This window comes from Nyctereutes procyonoides, unplaced genomic scaffold (genome assembly GCF_905146905.1).
Source record: "Nyctereutes procyonoides isolate TBG_1078 unplaced genomic scaffold, NYPRO_anot_genome, whole genome shotgun sequence".
Lineage (NCBI taxonomy): Eukaryota > Metazoa > Chordata > Mammalia > Carnivora > Canidae > Nyctereutes > Nyctereutes procyonoides.
The window spans coordinates 19,638,383-19,655,605 of NW_026575126.1; the positions used below are offsets into that span (position 1 = coordinate 19,638,383).

General features: G+C 39.6%; 1 pseudogene; it reads left to right on the top strand.

Moving 5' to 3' along the window:
• Positions 1-8,833: 8,833 nt before the first annotated feature.
• LOC129519788 (CD9 antigen-like) overlaps positions 8,834-17,223 on the top strand; it is a 36,401-nt pseudogene continuing 28,011 nt past the window's right edge.

Here is a 17,223-nt window from a genome sequence, read left to right on the forward strand (position 1 = left end):
ACTCAGAAAACCTCCAAAAAGGATGAACACTAAAACAAACGGTCACTCACAGACACTTCCAAGCACATCATAATCAAACTGTTGAAAACTAAAGAAAAAGGAAAATTTGGAAAGCAAAAGAAAGATGGAGGAAAAAAGACATATTACACCAGACTTTTTGTCATAAACTTACAATTCAGAGGACAATAGAGTGACATCTTTAAAATGCTGAAAAGGCAAAAAAAAGAAAAAGAAAAAAAGACCTATTTCCTCAGAATCCTACACACAGCAAAAATATCGAACAAAAGCTGAGATGGTGCACCTGGTGGCTCAGTTGGTTAAGATTCTGACTCTTGGTTTCAGCTCAGGTCATGATCTCATGGGTCATGGGATCCAGCCTCATGTCAGGCTACTCATTCATCCAGGAGTCTGCTTAAAGATTCTCTCTCTTGGCCTCTCATGCACAACCTCTCTCAAATAAATAAAATCTTAAAAAAAAAAAAAACTGAGGGAATTACCAGCAGACCTGCACTGTAAGAAATGTTTTTAAGTTTTTTCAGTAATAAGGAATAAGACATCAGAAACTTGAACCTAAGCAATGAAATTACATCACTGAATATGATTAAAATAAAGGTAAATATAAAAGATTTTTCTCATTTTAATAGCTGTAGAAGATAATTATCTAAATTTAAATACTAGAAATCAATTGAGAGTTTACAGTGCAGTATATAAAAGTAAAATATAGGACAACAATTGTGCAGAAGATTTCAAGGAAAGGACAGATTAGGAGTATGCTGTTGTAAGGTTTTCATGCAATATGTATAGTAGTGAAATATTTGAAGATGGAGTGTGATTATTTTAAAACATATATTGCAAACACCAGGACAACAAAGAAAATCTTTAAAAGAAGCACTGTAAGTCAAAAATGGAAATAAAGCACAGTTTTTAAAAGTACTCAATGCAAAAGCAGGCTCCCTCAAAAAAGATAAGAGGAACAAAGATAATGGAACAAACAAAAATCCACTAGCAAAATGGTAAATATAACCCCAACTATATCAATTATTACATTAGGTACAAATTAACAAATTCACTGTTTTAAAAAGAGATTACCAAATGGGATTTTAAAAAAGCAAGGCCCAATTACATGCTATCCATAAGAAACTAACTTTAAACCTAAAGATGGAAACAGGCTAAAAGCATGGAATGAAACTATATGTATCTTGCAAAATAACAATCAAAAGAAGGCTGGAGCCAGAGGATGATTAGGTGGTAGGAGGATGGGTGAAACAGATAAAGGGGATTAAGTGTATGCTTGTCTTGATGACCACTGAATAATGTATAAAACTGCTGAATATAACAGTTTATGTTAACTGCAACTAATATAACACTTTATGTTAATTTTACTTGAATAAAAGTTAATTAAAAGACAGGCTGAAGTGGCTATACGAACATCAGAGTGCAAAACAAGGAATATTACAAGGGATTTACTAGGACATTACGTGATAAAAGGGTCAATTTACTAAGAATGAAAAACAATGTTTTTCTAGATGTTTACAGATCCAACAGCTGAGCTTTAAATACATAAGCAAAAAATGAGAGATGTGAAAGGACAGACACATCCACAATTATACACGGGGACTTAAACACCACAGACTTTAACAATAATTAAAAGAACAAAAACCAGAAACTCAGGATACAGGAGACATAAGCAACACTACTAACTTTACCTTACTGACACCAACACCAACAGAATACACATCCTTTTAAGTGCACATGGATCATTCACCAACAAATATTCCAGGCTATAAATCATGCCCTTCCCCATCAAATTTGAAATAATTGGAATGATGTCAAGAATGTTCTCTGGCAATGACAGAATTAAACTAGAAATCAAAACCAGAAGCATATTTAAAAATTCCCCTCAAATATTTGGAAATTAAGCAATGTACTTCTAAAAAACAAAATCCACTGGTCACAGAGAAAATCCAAAGAGTAACTAGGAAATATTAAGTAAATGAAAAATTTTTAAAAACAGAAAATTTGTGAGATGCAGCAAAAACAAGGCATAAAGGAAAAGGTATAGCAATAAATGCTTTCATAAGAAAAAAAGGAGAAGGCCTCAAATTAATGATCTAAGCTTCCATCATTAGAAGAAGAAAAAGAAGTGTAAATTAAACCCAAAACAAGCAGGACAAAATAATAAGGGTAAGAGCAGAAGCCAATAAATTCAAAAATGGAAAAAAAAGTAAACAACAACAACAAAAACCCACAAAGGTAATTCCTTGAGAAGACAGATAAAATTGATAAAACTCAAAAAAAACAATTGATAAAACTCTAGCCAAACTAATTCAGAAAATATAACAGAAGATGCAAATTACCAGTATTAGAAATAAAAGAGAGATATCACTACAGATCATACAGTCACAGGGTAATAAGTGAATATTACAAACAACCGTATCACCATTTATTTGACCAAAAAAATATGAAATGGACAGACACAAACCGCCAAAGCTTACTCAAAAAGAAATAAATAATTTGAATTTTTCTACATCAAAGAAAATATTAAATAATTAAACATTTTAAAAATTGTAGTTTAAAAACTTCCTACAAAGAAAACCATAGGCCCAGATGACTTTGCTGGCAAATATTTCTCAAACTTCTACAAAAGAAACAGTATCAAAGATGTCAATTCTACACAAACTCTTCCAAAATATAGAAGAGAAACGAGCACTTCCTGTCTCATTTTATAAGCTACCCAGTACCCTGATACCCAAACCGGGCAAAGACATTACAACAAACTATTATCTTTCATGGACACAGACTCAAGGATCTTCACTAAATATTCACAAGTAAATCCTGCGGTACAGGGACGCCGGGGCAGCTGAGTGGTTGAGCGTCTGCCTTTGGCCCAGGGCGTGATCCCAGGTCCCGGGATCGAATCCCGTGTCGGGCTCCCTGCATGGAGCCTGCTTCTCCCTCTGCCTGTGTCTCTGCCTCTCTCTCTCTTTCTCTCTCTCTCTCTCATGAATAAATAAATAAATCTTTAAAAAAAAAATCCTGCAGCACATTTGTAAAATAAATATACCATGACCAGTTTGTCCCAGGAAGGCAAGACTAGCTAAACATTGAAAAATCAGTGCAATTCATCATATCCAAAGACTAAAGAAGGAATTGTCATCATCTCCGTCGCAGCAGGAAAAAGTCCCATAAGACTCAGCCCCCAGTCGCCATAAGCCCCCGCAAACCAGAAGCCCGGGAGGAGCCCCTCACCCCCTAAGGCGCCCACAGAGCCCCGGGGCCCACGTGGTCCGCACTGCCCAAGGCTGTGTGGTCAGCAGGGCCCCGCCGTCGGGGATCCGGGGATCCGTGTCCTGCTCCCACGGCGCCGGACAGACCGACAGACCGTCCGGGGCCCCTGCTGCCCCACCCCCCACCCCAGGCCCAACCTCGGGAACCACCTCCTGGGCCCCCTCCGCCTCCGGGACCAGCCCCTGCCTGTCCGGCGCTGGGCTCCGAGGGGTGACCCCCCTCCACCCCCAGACTGGCCAGCGAGACCCCCTGGGGGAGGCTGCCCCGCGCCCCCGCCCGCCCCAGTCGCGGGGGGTCCAGCCCCGGACGCTGCACCAGCCACGGGCGACCTGGGGCCGAGCTGGCCCACGCCCTCTGTCTGCCCCCGGGGTCCCCCCACCACGCAGGGTCCCCCCTCCGCGGCTTCCTGCACAAGCTGGGTCTGCAGGGGACCCCCTGGCTCACAGGGCGGGCGGCCCGGGCTGGGCCGGGGGGCATCTCGTCCTAATGATGGGAGGAACATGGGCCCGCTGAGGACGCGGCAGGGGCCTGGGCAGCAGGTGCACGAGTCCTTGAAACAGGCCAAGGGACATCCCTCTGGGGACTCAACTGCCTCAGTGTCCATACTTCGCTAAGGGCCAAGGGCAATCCTAGCCCGACCCCGGGATCCTGTGAGCCTACTTTAACATACCAACGTTCCTTTAGACACGTGCTCTCTCTAAACCCCCAGAGACGTGTTGGCCGTTGTCCTCCAAGCACGTGGCCGCAGATACACATCTGAAGGGCCTCAGGGCTCAGGTTTTATTTGATGGTAATAAGTGACCTTTTTCCCAGCAACAGCTGGCCCCCTCAAGGTCCTGGAAACCTTGCTTGCAAAATTCCTTAGGGAGTACGCTCTGCTCAAACCCCTCCCAACTGCCAGGTATATAACCAGCCACCCCTCACAGGCCCGGGCAGCAGCTCTTCCTGCCCACGGTCCTGTCCCCGGGCTTTAACAAAACCACCATTTTGCACCAAAGACGTCTCAAGAATTCTTTCTTGGTGGTTGGCTCTGGACCTCACCTGTATTCCAAAACTTCGTCACTAACGCCCATCCTCCAGCACCCTCAGGAGCCTCCGGAGCCCACAGGCTTTGAGGGGCCCCTCTGGCACCACCCTGGTGGCAGGGCCTCTGGCTGAGGCTCTCCCTGCAGCCACCAGGCAGCTTTCTGACCACCCGGGAGCCCTCTCCCAGGCCTGGACCAAACAAACAAAGATTTCCACACAGAGAAAGAAAAAAGAAAAGAAAGAAAAGAAAAGAAAAGAAAAGAAAAGAAAAGAGGAGAGGAGAGGAGAGGAGAGGAGAGGAGAGAAAGAAGAGAAGAGAAGAGAAGAGAAGAGAAGAGAAGAGAGAAGAGAGAAGAGAGAAAGGAAAGGAAAGGAAAGGAGAAAAGAGAAAAAAAAGAAAGAAAAAAGGAAAGAAAGGAAAAAGAAAAGGAAAGGAAGGAAGGAAGGAAGGAAGGAAGGAAGGAAGGAAGGAAGGAAGGAAGGAAGAAAGAGAAAGAAAGAAAGAAAGAAGAAAGAAAGAAAGAAAGAAAGAAAGAAAGAAAGAAAGAAAGGAAGGAAGGAAGAAAGAAGGAAAGGTTAAACGTTTCCCCCCCAATATCAGAAGAAACAAGGCAGAGATGTGTCTGCCCTCACCACTTCTAGTTAACACTGAAATGTAGAAATGTAGTGAATGAGAAAGCATGAAAAAGAAATAAAAGCTGAACCAATTAGAAAGGAAGAAATAAAACCACACACTCTCTCTACAGATGACATCAATGCTAATTTAAGGAGAAAATTTAAGGACTTTTCAAGAAAGCTACAGGGATTGGGTTAGTTTAGCAAGATCACAAGACAATATGTACTAGCAATGAGCAACTGAAAACTGAGTTTTTAAAAAGTACCATTTACAATATCACCAAAAACATGAAATACTTGGGTATAAATTTAGCAAAACATGTGCAGATGTTGGAAACTACAAAACACTGATGAAAAAAATCAAAGACGACCTAGATAAATACAGATACACATATTTAATAATTAGAAGATTCAATATTCTTAATGTGTCATTTCCTACCAAACAGATTTATAAATTCAACACAATATCAAATCAAAATCCCAGCAAGATCATTTGTAGAAATCTATAAGCTGATTCTAAAATATATTTGAAGAAATATATAGGTCTAGTCTGCTTCTCTCAATTGGGACAACTGTGAAGGACCATCTGGTTTCAGAGCTCCCGGGGAAGTTTACTGAGGCCTCAGCTGCAAGCGGACTGTGGGGCAGCTTCTCCTGCTGCCCAAGCCCACGCCCACATGTCCTTAGGGGGTGTCTCCTGAGACCAAGCCCCCATGGGCCTTCTCTACATAAGCATCCACCTCCAACTCAGTTTCCAGGAAATCCAGTCTAATTTGGTAGGTTTGAATGAATTTCTTGTTCAAGGAATGATTTGATTTCTTGTTAAAAATCAAACTAATGTGACACAGAAAATGTGTCAATTTAGGAATATCATCTATTAATTTAGCTGATTCCTCAAGAAGCCCATAAAAATGTATGAATGCACTATATGATTACATTGATAGAACATTCCTGAAATGAATGGCCACCGGGCACAAAATTATAGGAATGGAGAACAGTTAAGTAGTTGCCAGGAGTTAAAGAAAGGACAGCAGTAGGAGGGAAGTAGATGTGGTTGGGAAAGGGCAACATGAAGGATCCGTGTGGTGATAGGAATGTTTGGTATCTTGACTGTGTCAGTGTCAATATCCTGGTTGTGATACTGTAGCTGATAGTTTTGCAAGATGCTACTATAGAGGGTACATAGGATCTCTTTCTTTCATTTTTCATAATTTTAAGGAACTACAATTGGCACAAAATTAAAAGTTCAATTAAGAAAAATGCATATGTGTCTGTAGGAAACATTAAGGGACAGCTTTTTAAAAAGTGAGCTTGGGTGAGGTTATTCCAGCATAGTTCCAAGACAGGATAGAGCAAAAGATAATATGAATAATTGCAAATTGTAACTTATTGGTTTAATTAGTTTCATTAGAAAAATAATAATAATAATAATTAGTTTCATTAGGAGGCTCATGGAATCTTCCTTTTGTCATCAAAGTAGGTTTGCTCTGAACACAAATTTTAAGAGGGCTTTATGACTCTAAGTATGAATAACTAGAGTTGTCTTATGTATGCATTTTGGTTTTTTATGCCACCTGAAAAAATATATATAGCCGATACATCCACTTTATCCATGTTAAGTTTTACAACCCAGTTTCTGAAATTTATGCCTGCTTCTGAAAAGGCCTCTAAGCTACAGAAATGGAACTAAAGGGACACTGACCACAAGTCCCAAGATCAATCCCTGCCTTCTGAGAGTAAACATATGATAATTTTAAAAGATGGTTATCAAGAGTGGGGGAGAGAAAAAGAGACTGAGACAGACAGAGATATCTAATTGAAAGGAACCAAAATTCTATTCGCTCCAAAATTTGCTATACATTAACAGATAAAAGGACCACTTATTGTTGGTTTTTAGAGAACTTTCCTTATGTTTTATGTTATAGATAAGTTTTGCCACTAATTTACTTTAGAAGATTTTTTCTTTTAGAAAGAGAGCACACACACATGCATGAAGCGGGGGGGGGGGGCAGAAGGAGAGGGAGAGAATTTTAAGCGGGCTCCCCGCCCAGTGTGGAGCCCAAAAGAGTGCTCCATCTCACGACTCTGAGACCATGACCTCAGCTGAGACCTAGAGTCAGACACTTAACCGACTGAGCCACCCAGATACCCCAAGAAGAACTTTTAAATAATGGTTTTGACAGATATAAAAAAATAATAACTTTTTATATGACATAATTTAACAGATAATATAGCTTAGGATACATCCATATAATAGAACACTCTGCAGCAGTTAAAAATAATGAATCAACTTTTCTGTGGATTCATTGAAAGGATCTCTAAAATATTTTAAGTGAAAATAGCAAGAATGAGAAAAGAGTAATAAGCATGGCATATGTAAAAATTAAAAATAAAATAATACATATGCATAGAGTAACTTTGGAAGATTATACAAGAAACCAGTAACAGCAGATGCTTCCTCTACAGGCCTGGAGCAGAGGTGAGAGGGAGACATGCTTTTCACTGCATACCTTTTCAGATCATCAAATTTTATACATTTGTATACAAAGTACACATATTACTTTGAGTAAGAATTTCAGCAATATTTATAATGAAAGTTTAAAAAATATTGAACATGTGGATAAGTGAATTTTTTTGGATAAGTGAATTATATACAACATTATCCATTTAAAATTAATACCAGGTGAAGTTATAAAGCATGAGTCTTTTTTTTAAGATTTTATTTATTTATTTGAAGAGAAAGAGAGCAAGAAAGAGCACGAGTGGAGGAAGGGGCAGAGGAAGAGGGAGAAGCAGACTCCTCACTGAGCAGAAAGCCCGACATGGGGTTTGATCCCAGGACCAGAGATCATGATCTGACCTGAAGGCAGATAGATGCTCAGTCAACTGAGCCACCCAGGTCCCCTAAAGCTTGGGTTTTGAAGTAGAATTCCTAGTAGCTGGAATGTGCCATTTACTGGATATTGTGGCCGTGGGCAAGTTATTGTTTTATCCTCAGACTTTTGTAAAGTAGGGATTCTAATGTCCACTTTTAAGGTTTATTCAGTTCACTAAATGTAATCCATACAAAGAGCCCTACAGAAGGCACACAACACATAGCAGCTATTTCCTCCATCCCTGCTCTCATTATCTACACTGTTGTGGCCCCAAGAAGCTGAAAAACTAGAAGAATTTCCCAGCAGTTATGCTCTTATATGTGATAATGTTTCTGGAAGTCAATAAAACATGAGAACCCCGGTGGTGTTCCCTATTCTTTTTCTACATCCTCCATGCAGTCAAGGCCAGCAGTGAAACATCTCAACCTCAAAGCTTCATTAAAATTCTAGCGTAGGGGGCGCCTCCGTGGCTCACAACCTGGGGTCCTGGGATCGAGCTCACTGCAGGGAGCCTGCTTTTGTCTCTGCCTATGTTTCTGCCTCTCTCTCTGTGTCTCTCATGAATAAATAAATAAACTATTTAAAAAATAATAAAATTCTAGAATAGACACTTAATGATGTGGTCTTAGTTTGGGTTCCATCAAAAGCATTCTGAGACAAGATCATGGGTACAAGTGATTTCTTAGAAGGTGATTCCAAGAAACAAGGGGGAGGGAACCAGGAAAGTAAGAAAAGAAAGAAGGGAAACCCCTAATAAGTCTGTATCACCAACCTCCCTACTATCGGCAATGAAGTCAGGACCATTTGAGAAACACCCAATGACCACCACACCCCAAATCATCTACCTGAAAGACAAGAGGCTGAAGCATCTATCCATTCTGTTCTGACCCCCCACTGGTTAAGGGCTGAGCTTAGGGGTCTTAACATCCCCACACTCTGGGACTTGCATGGGGACTGAACAGGCTCCTGTGGCATCAGAGAAAGCCGTAGGGAAGAGAACAGAAAGACACCCAGGGCACACATCGAGCATGGTATTGTCAGGACAAGGTGAGTACGAATTAGAATGGAACTGTCCACTGCAGATGCAGCCGTAACTAGAGGTGGGCTGAGGAGATATGACATGGGGGGCCAGAGGCACTTGCCACATCATCATCCAGGAAAATTTTGGCCAAGTTATTGCTGCTAAAAGAACAAACATGCCCCAAATGTCATAATTTTCTTTCTTGTCTTCCTTCTTGAGTATGGCAGTAACAATTATATGCTTAAAGCTTGTGGCAAAGCTTCAGTGATCCAGACGCTGAGAACATACTTGTGCATATTTCTTTGACAGGCCTGAGCTGCTGAGCAGCCATGACAGTGACTTCTGTATGTTTACTACTTTTAGAGCTCTAATGTTATGCTCACTTTTCTTAAAAAAAAAAAAAAAGATGAATATTCTTATTTCCAATGGCTGATAAATGACATGTTTACCTCTTCTCCTTCCCCCAAATCCAACAATTAAAGAATAAATATTTTTTTTTAATCCACTGCAGTGCCAGAAGCAGGGGAGAGGTGCCACCTACAAATCAAAACACAGAGAAATTTCTGGAGATTATAAAGCCAATGAGAAAAAGCTGACAGAGACAATAGAGTTAGGCTTCTTCTCTGCTATTTGACCTTATTTTCCCTGCCACAGGAAAGGCTGCAAACATGGCTACTTCCATTTAAAAAGCTAAACTAGGGGTACCTGGGTGGCTCAGTTGGTTAAGTGTTTGCCTTCAGCTCAGGTCATGATCCCAGGGTCCTGGGATTGAGCCCCGCGGAGGGCTCCCTGCTCAGTGGGGAACCTGCTTCCCCCTTTCCTTCTGCCTGCTGCTCCGCCTGCATGTGCTCTCTTTCTGTCAAATAAATAAATAAAATCGTTTTAAAAAATAAAAAAACAAAAATAAGAAGCTAGAGAACAGATCTGAATAAAAAGAACGAATGCATCTGAAAAAATAAAAAAGTAAATCAAAGACTGAAAAATTTTAAAAAGGAAGGAATTTGTGCTACCAGACACAAAACTGAGCAATGACTCTATAGTAAACAGGTACGTGCTACTAAAACCCCTGCAATACATCCAAGTATATATACAGAGAGCTGTTCAGCTGGAACCATTGATTAGCTATTTAGGAGGGAAAAAAGTTGACCCTTACACTATTATTCACAAGAATAAATCATTTTCACTTAGATTAGGAATCAAAATTTTTAAGCAAAATCATGCAAATTTTATTTTTTATAATATATATATATATACTATTGAAATTCGATTTGCCAACATATAGTATAACACCCAGTGCTCATCCCGTCAATGCCCCCCTGAGTGCCCGTCACCCAGTCACCCCATCCCCCTGCCCACCTCCCCTTCCACTACCCCTTGTTCATTTCCCAGAGTTAGGAGGCTCTCATGTTTTGTCACCCTCTCTGATTTTTCCCCACTCATTTTCTCTCCTTTCCCCTATAATCCCTTTCACTTAATCATATAGATTTTAAATGTGCATAATCGGGCAGCCCGGGTGGTTCAGCGGTTTAGCGACTGCCTTTGGCCCAGGGTGTGATCCTGGAGTCCCAGGATCAAGTCCCACATTGGGCTCTGCATGGAGCCTGCTTCTCCCTCTGCCTGTGTCTCTGCCTGTCTCTCTGTGTCTCTCATGAATAAATAAATAAAATCTTTTAAAAAATAAATAAATAAATGTGCATAATCTAGGAGTGACGGGAGGAGGAGGTATTTCTGGCATAAAAGCAAGACATGAAAATTAAAACAACAATGATATGCTATTTTTGCCTAGGAAAAATGGCCCTCAATCATCACAGTTAGGAGTAAAAATTGATACAAACTTTCTGGGTAGCACTTTGACAACAGATATCAGAAGTCCTAAAAATATGTATGCCTTTTAATCGAGATATTAAACTCTAGAAAGTTGTCATAGGGAAATAACTAAGAAAGTGAAGAAATACTTGGTTGTAAGGATATTCACAATTCGCACAGGGAAAAATTGACTCCAAGGTGCACCAGTGGTAAATCAGTGAAACAACAAGATCAACAACAACAGGATCAAAATACTAGTTCATGTATAGATATATTGGTAATGGAAACAAGAATGATTATGAAAGAATATATACAACCATTCATAATGTGGACCATCTGTTCTGTTCACAAGTGTATGCCAAGTGTCTAGCACATAATAGGCTCTCAATAAATATGTTAAATGCATGAATGGTGAAATGTAATTGCTTATGTTATATACATAACCACATGGCAATATTAATTACAAAGATTGTACAATACCAAACATAACTATAAATTTTAATATCAAGCATACTTAAGATAAATTTTCATAGTAAAGCAAGATATCTATGTCATACTGTTAAACAAAAGGCAGAAGACAAATTATAAATATATTGAAAATGCATAGAAAACAGACCAGAGGGCTGATTTCTTCGAATAATCGAGTTATCATTGGTTTTCTTTTTCTTCTTTATCTCTTTCTATATTTTCCAAATTTGTTGCCAAAGAACATTTCGTAATGGGAAAGAAAATCTTGTAAACAAGATGCATGTTCTGGAATATTATACGTTTATTTAAAATTATATTTTAGAAGAATACTCAAGTGTATTATTAAATTAAAAAAACACAGTGGGAAAACCACATTCAGTATGATTCCAATTATGTGCATACACACATACACATACAGAGGAAAGAAAAATAAGGTTATATTAAAATCTTAAGGGCTTGATTTCTGGGTAGTTAAATTCTTCTCTTTTCTTCCTTGTAAGCATCCATATTTTCCAAATTTTCTACAAAAGAAAAATCTTTCTTTTGTAATCAGAAGGAAGGGCAGCATGAAGGGGGAGGAAGAGATGTTTTGTCTTTTAAGAAATGAAAAATATATGGATGGGTTGAAGGTCAAGCCATCAATCCTTAACAGATTCTTTCAGCTTTGTGGGAATCCATTCTCAATGATAAACTTATTTTTCCCTCAAGTACATATTTTCTACAACTGTTCATGCTTATGCCTCTGAACACTATTAAAATATTAATGTATTCTTCTCATGTTGTCCTCTCATGTTGCCCACATTCTATCTGAGCAATAAATCTATACTTTCCTAACCTCTAAAAGAGCAGGGAAACTTGCCCAAGGTGACACAACTCCTTACTGGTGGCAAGAGGCCTAGAACACAGTAGACCTGGCTTCCAGTCCAGGGTTGCCCTCTCGGGAAACAGGTCTCTAAAATCCATACAACAATTCTGAAATGTTTGTTCTTTACATACTTTCCTTCAAATAGCAGCAAGGAAAGTTCTGAGGGCTCCTACCATGGACCTAGTTGCGAGCAGCCTCCAAGAACTCCTGTCTTGTGGACAGAGAAGACCCATTCAGATCATCAAACACACACCAGTGTGGCCCACGGTACTGAGGACTTGAGGAATATTTCATCGCCACTCCTTGATTGTCATCTGGCTCTATCAGCAGGGAGAAAGCCCACACGATGAATTACGGAACCAGGGAAGGGCAGTGTGGGCTACTACCTACTACCTACTACAGTCTCCTTACCCATGTGGAAAGTCCCCTAGCACTCTGTAAAGCTTCCACAAGCACCAGGAGGCTGACTTAGGCAGAAACACCAACCACTCAAGCGGATGCAAGAAATATCACACACATAGCGTACTGCCAAGGCCCCTCTCGACAAAAAACAAGAAGCAAAACAAAACAGATTTCAACAGTCTGTCAAATCCATAAATGGCATGCCATCTAATAACTCGTAATAGGTTCTAAAACACGTCAGCCTTTCAAATGGTAAATTTCCATCAACTATTAATGAAATAGCATCACTCTCCTTTTAAAAATTCCTCATGCTTAGCATTTGAAATCTAATCCAACTCAGAACTCTTTAAACATCAACTCCAACTTCTCATTCACAGTAAACTCCACGTCCAGAAAGCATCATTAGCCCTAAGTTAGTTAATGAAATATTTGCTTGCTGTTTCTTCCCATCATAGTAAGAAATGCTACTCGACAGGGGATGATTAAAAAAATCCATATGCCACATAAACCTCATGAATACAGCTCTCTCGGTTGCTTTAAGTATCAATCATATAAAGAAGATGGATACTGTGACTTAATGTTGTTCTTACCTTGCCAAAAACTTCTCCCAACCATCACATACACAAAAAAAAAAGCAGTAAAATCTAATTAACTTCTTTGCAAGTTAGTGTACAATTTATACCTCAGTACGTGTATCCAGGCCATTTTAATCTCCCTCCAAGAGAAGTAAGAACAGAGGCCTTTGGGTCTCTCTTGCTGTGACTTCTACTACCGTAACCCTAATCATGTTACGAAGAGAAAATCAGCAATACCCTAAACTTAAGATTTCCATTGTAAGCTCTTTAATCCATCATTAATTTTCTCCTTACTCATAAGAGAGTTTCACATTTTGGAATTTAAGAGTGCTAAGATAAATATCCTTTTCTGTTTAAGGGAAGCAGATTAACTTTTGAGGAAATCACCATTTCTTGTTAGACAAAATAGTACATCAAGGAAAAATATACTAATTGATGGCTTTCTAAATAAAGCATGATCACTGAGTAATACTAAATTGGTTGTCTTGGGTGTCAAATTAATCTCTTCATTATGTGGAACCAGGCTGACTATTTTGTGTTTCAATCCATCTTTAAGAGCAGCATTTGATTAATCAAGTTAATGATGACAGTTTTTAGCTAGTGACAAATGATACATTTATTCGGGCCCTTTTTCAGATGACACAAGCTATTGTGAGCAAAAGAAAAAGAAGCATCAATTGGGAAGATTAGATTAGTATGCCTAGTTTAAACTCTTCCCTCATACTCACAAACGAGATTAGAAGTAAAGATTAGTTAATGAATAAATCTCCACCACAGAAGAGAATTATCATACAAACTCTTTCAGATTATTTTATGCCTAAGAACATATAAAATGCATAGTGGGGCTAATTTAAAGTTGGTGGATTTCAAAACAAATGTGATGATCCAACAAATCCAATGAAGCTATCAGTAAGGTAATTTTAACTAAAATCAGAACTGTTCAAGACCCTCTTAAAGTAACTATAAATACAGAATGAGAGGGAAGCTCATTTGCCCCCTTCATTAAAGGTAACTGTATAACTGGTCTGAATAGTCCAGTCTATCCACTCATGGCAAAAGCTCTAATACAGACGGGTTGGCAAACGATAGCCCAGCCCACCGGCCAAATTCAATCTGCCTCTAGTTTTTGTAAATAAAGTTTTATTGGAACAGTCACCACAGTTCCTTATGCATTGTCGGATCACTGCTTTCACGCTGCCATGGCAGGGCTGAGTCACTGCACTAGAGACCCTATGGCCTGCAAAATCTAAAATATTTACTATATGGCCCTTTACAGGCACTTTGCCAACCCCTACTCTAACATACCAGTTTTCAAATTTTAGCAGTTAAACCCTTTCAAATGAAGTCTTACAAGAAAATAAAACATCTGAAAACAATAGTTTTAGTATACATTAATTTTAAAGATTAAAATACAAAATACTTACCTAATATGAAGTCAATCAATGAGAACACCCAGCAGTCTGGTTGAACACAAAGTCAGAAATTAGGAGTGGCAGATGATAGCCACAGTCAGAACAGTATCCCTGCCGTTTTGTTTTGTTTTGTTTTGTTGTATTTTGTTTTGGTTGCTGAGAATTGATTCACACAGATAAATGGTTGCAAATAGTAACAGTTTTTTTAAAGCTCCCTTGCAACTCAGGATACTCTACAACTGAAAGATGACAGAAGTTTATTCCAAGGAACTGTACAAGTTATCCTGGCAGCCCAAGTTAACACAATGCTGATCTCCAAGGTTTTGAAAATCAGTACCTAACACTTCGGCTACATGCGCTTTTTATTTCTAATTTAAAGACAGATTTGTTTAATGTAAAGGAATTTTTAGCTTGCCACTGGGGTTAATTATACAGAACATAAAACAGCCTGCCAAATAGTCCTTCCTTTGGGAAAATGTTTTTTTCCAAGTTTGAAACATGTGGTCTTAGTAGAAGCTTCCGGGCTCCCTGGTGACAACCTACCCAGCCACAGCGATTGACCAAAGTCAACCCACACCAGTTCCCAGAATTCCTTAACCAGGCATCAGAGGGAAGACATTTCTACTTCTTGCTGATGGTGAGTAGGAAGATATGAGGCCCTATGCTGCCAGAGATGGTATTTTTCAGTCTTGTAGAAGAATTGGATATAAGGGAATGGTACTGATACACCAAGAGAAACTGAGGTTAAGAGAGGGAAAGAGTGTTAGTGGCACTGAGCTCTATGCTTCCAGTTGTCCTAAGACCCAGCTGCTTCCCTGTCCTCCCTCTTTGAGGTTTGATCACAAAACCAGTAAATTCCCACCCTTTGTGTCTGAGGTTGTTTGAGCTAGGTTTGAGTTGAGTATACTGATACAACACACACACACACATACACACACACGCACAAGCACAAATGTCTTAACTGCAAATGGATGGGCAAAAAGTCTATCCTAGGGAAGGATATCTAGGATAATGGATACTTGTTACTCTTTCTGGCTGCCCGCTTGCATGAACTCCTTTTCTAAATTTGTGCAATCTTCCTCTTCTAGATAAGTCTTAATGGGAAAATCAAGTTTCACTATATAATCTGAAATGATAATAATAGCTAACATTTTATATATTTATGATCACCAGGCACTTTTTAAAACTTTAACTTTAATTACCCAACATACATTAGTTTCATCACTATCATTAGTTTCAAATATAGAGTTCAGTAATTCATCAGTTGCGTATAACACCCAGTGCTCATCCCATCACGTGCCCTCCTTAATACCCATCACCCAGTTACCCCATTTCCCTACCCACCTCACCTCCAGTGACCCGCAGCTTCCTTTCCAACAGTTAGGAGTCTCTCATGATTTATCTTCCCCTCTGATTTCTTCCCATTCAGTTTTCCCTCCCTTCCCCTATGGGTCTCTGCACTGTTTCCTATATTGCACATACGAGTAAAACCATATAATTGTCTTTCCCTGACTGACTTATTTTGCTCAGCATAATACCCTCCAGTTCCATCCATGTTGATGTAAATGGTAAGATTTCAGTCAAGAACTTTTGTAACCAATTTGCCTAAAATAACATTTCATTTTCACTACAATCCCATGAAGCATCCCTACTTCACAGAAAAGGAAACTGAGACGCAGAGAGGTCAAGTATCCTGCCAACCAATAAGTACATGAACAAATTGCAATCCAAGAAATTGGGTTCCAGAGTTTCTACTCATAATTTCGTTGTGACTTTGTCCCTGAAAATCTCAGACAGTTGCTTTCCAAGCCCTCACTATGTCTAGGCAATGCTAACCAAAGCCCCAGCCCAGCCTTGCAGGAACCAGGTACCAGGTGTCTGTGCAGTGATGGCTATGACAGTAGCATGGAGCTGCTGAGAAGCAACAGCTGTAGTGCCGGGGCCAGCACTGACCACACAGTAGCCACTGTAGTGATGGCCTCCATGTTACTTTGGATGTGGCACTTTGTTACCTCCTGGCTGCATCATCTTCAATCCGGTTCTCACTTCTGAGGATTCAGGAAGCTACCACACATTTTTCTAAATATATTCCTTTTTTGCTTAAATCAACCAGCATTTTCTGTAACTTGTACTTAAGAATTTTAACTTATATTCTAACAGTGGTTACTTCTGAGGAGTGGACTGGGGAATGGTGATTTTTTTTTTTTACCTTTTACATTTCTATATTGTTTTAACTTTATGCCTCAAAAACAGTTTCCCATTCCTCTTTCCTCCAAATTAAAGGCCTTGCACCCTACATTAAGAGCTTGATCCTTACCCTTCATGCAATAAGAAGCCACTGATGAGTTTTAAGAAGGGCAGTGCCTGGGCAGCAATGCATTCTAAAGCAGTGTGAGAGTGTGGCTTTGACTGGGACAAGACAACATGCCAGGTGGCCTGTGGAAAGTCAGTTGCAATAGCCCAAGCAGTTTATCCAACCAGAGAAGTCATAAGACAGACTCAAAGAATGGGATCAATTTGAGAGCATACTGAGAGGTAGATTTGTCAGAGCTTGGTGCCTAAATGGACACAGGAGAGGACATATGAAAGCTGTCAAGGGTAACTTCCAAGCTGCTTCTTTTGGTGACTGATAGTGATGCCATCATTTAAAACAGAATAAAGAAGTGAGAGCAAGCTTATGAGAGAAGATGATGAATTCCAGCTGGTCTTCAGTTAAGTTCTGAGTACCTATGAAACTGCTAGAGGAATCCAGTATGCAGTTGGAAATGGCAACCTGACACAGATTCAAGCAGAGCAAAAACATAGACATAGGAATCATTAGCATAGATGGTGATAACAGAAATCATGAGAACCAAGATCATCTGGGGAG